Genomic DNA, 5,240 nt, shown 5'->3' with positions numbered 1-5,240 from the left:
CAAGGGGATGAATGGCCTCCTCTTTTTCCTGTATTACAAGATCGATGGGATGATTGGCCTCCTCCTATTCCTGTGTAACAGGCTCGAGTGGCTGAATGGCTTCCTCCTGTTCCTGTAAAACAGGTTCGAGGGGCTGAATGGCTTCCTCCTAATCCGGTCTAACAGGCTCGAAGAGCTGAATGGCTTCCTCCCATTCCTGTGTAACAGACTCGAGGGGCTGAATGGCTTCCTCCTGTCCCTGTAAAACAGGCTCGAGGGGCTTAATGGCCAACTCCTGTTCCTGCATAACACGCTCAAGGGGCTCAATGGCCTCGTCCTATTCCTGTATACCAGGCTTAATGGGCTGAATGGCTTCCTCCTGTTCCTGTCGAACAGGCTCGAGGAGCAGAATGGACTGCTCCTGTTCCTGTTTAACACGCTCAAGGGGCTCAATGGCCTCCTCCTGTTCCTGTATAACAGGCTCAAAGTGCTGAATGGCTTCCTCCTGTTCCTGTATAACAGGCTCAACGGGCTCAATGGCCTCCTCCTGTTCCTGTATAACAGGCTCGAGGGGCTGAATGGCCTTTTCCTGCTGCTGTGTAACAGGCTCGAGGGGCTGAATGGCCGTACTCCTGTTCCTGTGTAACGGCTAGAGGGGCTGAATGGTCTCCTCCTGTTCCTGTGCAACGGACTCGAGGGGTTGAATAGCCTCCTCCTGTTCCTGTGTAACACGCTCGAGGGGCTGAATGGGCCTCCTCCTTTTCCTGTGCAACAGGCTCGAGGGGCTGAATGGCCCCCTCCTGTTCCTTTGTAACAGGCTCAAAGGGCTGAATGGCCTCGTCCTGTTCCTTTATAACAGGCTCAAAGGGCTGAAAGGCCTCCTCCTGTGCCTGTATAACAGGCTCAAAGGGATGAATTGCCTCCTCCTGTTCCTGTATAACAGGCTCAAAGGGCTGAATGACCTCCTCCTGTTCCTGTATAATAGGCTCAAAGGGCTGAATGGCCTCCTCCTGTTGCTGTATAACAGGCTTAAAGGGCTGAATGGCCTCCTCCTGTTCCTGCGTATCAGGCTCGAGGGGCTGAATGTCCTGCTCCTATTCCTGTGTAACAGGCTCGAGGGGCTGAATGGCTTTCTCCTGTTCCTGTAAAACAGGTTAGAGGTGCTGAATGGCTTCCTCCTGTTCCTGTGTAACAGGCTGATGGGGCTGAATGGCCTCCTCCTGTTCCTGTGTAACTGGCTCAAAGGGCTGAATGGCCTCCTCCTGTTCCTTTGTAACAGGCTCAAAGGGCAGAATGGCTTCCTCCTATTTCTGTGCAACTGGCTCGAGGGGCTGAATAGCCTCCTCCTGTACTTATGTAACAATCTTGAGGGGCTGAATGGCCTCCTCCTGTTCCTGTCGAACAGGCTCGAGGAGCTGAATGGCTTCTTCTATTCTCGTGTAACAGGCGCGAGGTGCAAACTGGCCTGCTCCTGTTCCTGTGTAACAGGCTCGAGGGGCTGAATGGCCACCTCCTGTTCCTGTGTAACAGGCTCGAGGGGCAGAATGACTTTCTCCTATTTCTGTAAAACAGGCTCAAGGGGATGAATGGCCTCCTCCTGTTCCTGTATTACAAGATCGAGGGGCTGAATGTCCTGCTCCTATTCCTGTGTAACAGGCTCGAGGGGCTGAATGGCTTCCTCCTGTTCCTGTAAAACAGGTTAGAGGGGCTGAATGGCTTCCTCCTGTTCCTGTGTAATAGGCTGATGGGGCTGAATGGCCTCCTCCTGTTCCTGTGCAACAGGATCGAGGGCTGAATGGCTTCCTCCTGTTCCTGTGTAATAGGTTAGAGGGGCTAAAGGGCCACCTCTTGTTCCGGAGTAACAAGTTCGAGGGGCTGAATGGCCTCCTCCTGTTCCTGTAAAACAGGCTCGAGGTGCTGAATGGCCTCTTCCTGCTCCTGTGCAACAGGATCGATGGGCTGAATGGCCACCTCCTGTTCTTGTATAACAGGCTCAAGGGGCTGAATGGTCTCCTCCTGTTCCTGTCTTACAGGCTCAAGGGGCTGAATGGCTTCCTCCTATTTCTGTGCAACAGGCTCGAGGGGCTGAATAGCCTCCTCCTGTTCCTATGTAACAATCTTGAGGGGCTGAATGGCCTCCTCCTGTTCCTGTCGAACAGGCTCGAGGAGCTGAATGGCTTCTTCTATTCTCGTGTAACAGGCGCGAGGTGCAAACTGGCCTGTTCCTGTTCCTGTGCAACAGGCTCGAGGGGCTGAATGGCCACCTCCTGTTCCTGTGTAACAGGCTCGAGGGGCTGAATGGCCTCCTCCTGTTCCTGTATAACAGGCTCAAAGGGCAGAATGACTTCTTCCTATTCCCGTGTAACAGGCTCGAGGGGCAAAATGGACTGCTCCTGTTCCTGTGTAACAGGCTCGAGGGGCTGAATGGCCTCGTCCTGTTCCTTTATAACAGGCTCAAAGGGCTGAATGGCCTCCTCCTGTGCCTGTATAACAGGCTCAAAGGGCTGAATGGTCTCCTCCTGTTCCTGTATAACAGGCTCAAAGTGCTGAACAGCCTCCTCCTGTTCCTGTATAACAGGCTCGAGGAGCTGAATGGCTTCCTCTTGTTCCTGTATAACAGGCTCAAAGGGCAGAATGGCCTCCTCCTGTTCCTGTATAACAGGCTCAAAGGGCTGAATGACCTCCTCCTGTTCCTGTTTAATAGGCTCAAAGGGCTGAATGGCCTCCTCCTGTTGCTGTATAACTGGCTCAAAGGGCTGAATGGCCTCCTCCTGTTCCTGTGTAACAGGCTCAAAGGGCAGAATGGCTTACTCCTATTTCTGTAAAACAGGCTCAAGGGGCTGAATGGCCTCCTCCTGTTCCTGTATTCCAGGATTGAGGGGATGAATGGCCTCCTCCTGTTCCTGTGTAACAGGCTCAAAAGGCTGAATGGCTTCCTCCTGTTCCTGTGTAACAGGCTCGAGGGGCTGAATGGCCTCCTCCTGTTCCTGTGTAACAGGCTGAAGGGGCTGAATGGCCTCCTGCTGTTCCTGTGTAACAGGATCGAGGGTCTGAATGGCCTCCTCCTGTTCCTGTGTAACAGGACCGAGGGTCTGAATGGCCTCCTCCTGTTCCTGTGCAACAGGATCGAGGGGCTGAATGGCCTCCTCCTGTTCCTGTGTAACAGGCTCGAGGGGCTGAATGGCCCCCTCCTGTTCCTTTGTAACAGGCTCAAAGGGGTGAATGGCCTCCTCCTGTTCCTTTGTAACAGGCTCAAAGGGCTGAATGGCCTCCTCCTGTTCCTTTGTAACAGGCTCAAAGGGCTGAATGGCCTCCTCCTGTTCCTTTGTAACAGGCTCAAAGGGCTGAATGGCCTCCTCCTGTTCCTTTGTAACAGGCTCAAAGGGCTGAATGGCCTCCTCCTGTTCCTTTGTAACAGGCTCAAAGGGCTGAATGGCCTCCTCCTGTTCCTTTGTAACAGGCTCAAAGGGCTGAATGGCCTCCTCCTGTTCCTTTGTAACAGGCTCAAAGGGCTGAATGGCCTCCTCCTGTTACTGTATAACAGGCTCAAAAGGCTGAATGACCTTCTCCTGTTCCTGTATAACAGGCTCGAGGGGCTGAATGGCCTTTTCATGCTGCTGTGTAACAGGCTTGAGGGGCTGAATGGCCCTGCTCGTGTTCCTGTGTAATGGCTAGAGGGGCTGAATGGTCTCCTCCTGTTCCTCTGTAACAGGCTCGAGGAGGTGAATGTCCTCCTCTTGTTCCTCTATAACAGGATTAAAGGGCTGAATGACATCCTGCTGTTCCTGTGTAACAGGCTCAAAGGGCAGAATGGTCTCCTCCTGTTCCTGTCTTGCAGGCTCAAGGGGCTGAATGACTTCTTCCTATTCCCATGTAACAGGCTCGAGGGGAAAAATGGACTGCTCCTGTTCCTGTGTAACAGGCTCGAGGGGCTGAATGGCCTCGTCCTGTGCCTGTATAACAGGCTCAAAGGGCAGAATGACTTCCTCCTATTTCTGTAAAACAGGCTCAAGGGGATGAACGGCCTCCTCCTGTTCCTGTAAAACAGGTTAGAGGGGCTGAATGGCTTCCTCCTATTCCGGTCTAACAGGCTCGATGGGCTGAATGGCCACCTCCTGTTCCTGTGTAACAGGCTCGAGGGGCAGAATGACTTCCTCCTATTTCTGTAAAACAGGCTCAAGGGGATGAATGGCCTCCTCCTGTTCCTGTATTACAAGATCGATGGGATGAATGGCCTCCTCCTGTTCCTGTGTAACAGGCTCAAAGGGCAGAATGGTCTCCTCCTGTTCCTGTCTTACAGGCTCAAGGGGCTGAATGACTTCTTCCTATTCCCGTGTAACAGGCTCGAGGGGCAAAATGGACTGCTCCTGTTCCTGTGTAACAGGCTCGAGGGGCTGAATGGCCTCGTCCGGTTCCTTTATAACAGGCTCAAAGGGCTGAATGGCCTCCTCCTGTGCCTGTATAACAGGCTCAAAGGGCTGAATGGTCTCCTCCTGTTCCTGTATAACAGGCTCGAGGGGCTGAATGGCCCCCTTCTGTTCCTGTATAACAGGCTCAAAGGGCTGAATGGCCTGCTCCTGTTCCTGTAAAACAGGTTAGAGGGGCTGAATGGCTTCCTCCTATTCCGGTCTAACAGGCTCGTTGGGCTAAATGGCTTCCTCCTGTTCCTGTGTAACAGGCTGATGGGGCTGAATGGCCTCCTCCTGTTCCTGTGTAACAGGATCGAGGGCTGAGTGGCTTCCTCCCGTTCCTGTGTAACAGGCTCGAGGGGCTGAATGGCCTGCTCCTGTTCCTGTATAACACGCTCAAGGGGCTGAATGGCTTCCTCCTGTTCCTGTAAAACAGGTTAGAGGGGCTGAATGGCTTCCTCCTATTCCGGTCTAACAGGCTCGATGGGCTGAATGGCTTCCTCCTGTTCCTGTGTAACAGGCTGATGGGGCTGAATGGCCTCCTCCTGTTCCTGTGCAACAGGCTCGAGGGGCTGAATGGCCTTTTCCTGCTGCTGTGTAACAGGCTCGAGGGGCTGAATGGCCGTACTCCTTTTCCTGTGTAACGGCTAGAGGGGCTGAATGGTCTCCTCCTGTTCCTGTGCAACGGACTTGAGGGGTTGAATAGCCTCCTCCTGTTCCTGTGTAACACGCTCGAGGGGCTGAATGGGCCTCCTCCTTTTCCTGTGCAACACGCTCGAGGGGCTGAATGGGCCTCCTCCTGTTCCTTTGTAACAGGCTCAAAGGGCTGAATGGCCTCCTCCTGTTCCTGTG

The sequence above is a fragment of the Pristiophorus japonicus genome, unplaced genomic scaffold, assembly GCF_044704955.1.
Source record: "Pristiophorus japonicus isolate sPriJap1 unplaced genomic scaffold, sPriJap1.hap1 HAP1_SCAFFOLD_459, whole genome shotgun sequence".
Classification (NCBI taxonomy): Eukaryota; Metazoa; Chordata; class Chondrichthyes; family Pristiophoridae; genus Pristiophorus; species Pristiophorus japonicus.
The sequence above is the reverse complement of the archived record's forward strand: the minus strand, read 5'-3'. Positions refer to the sequence as shown.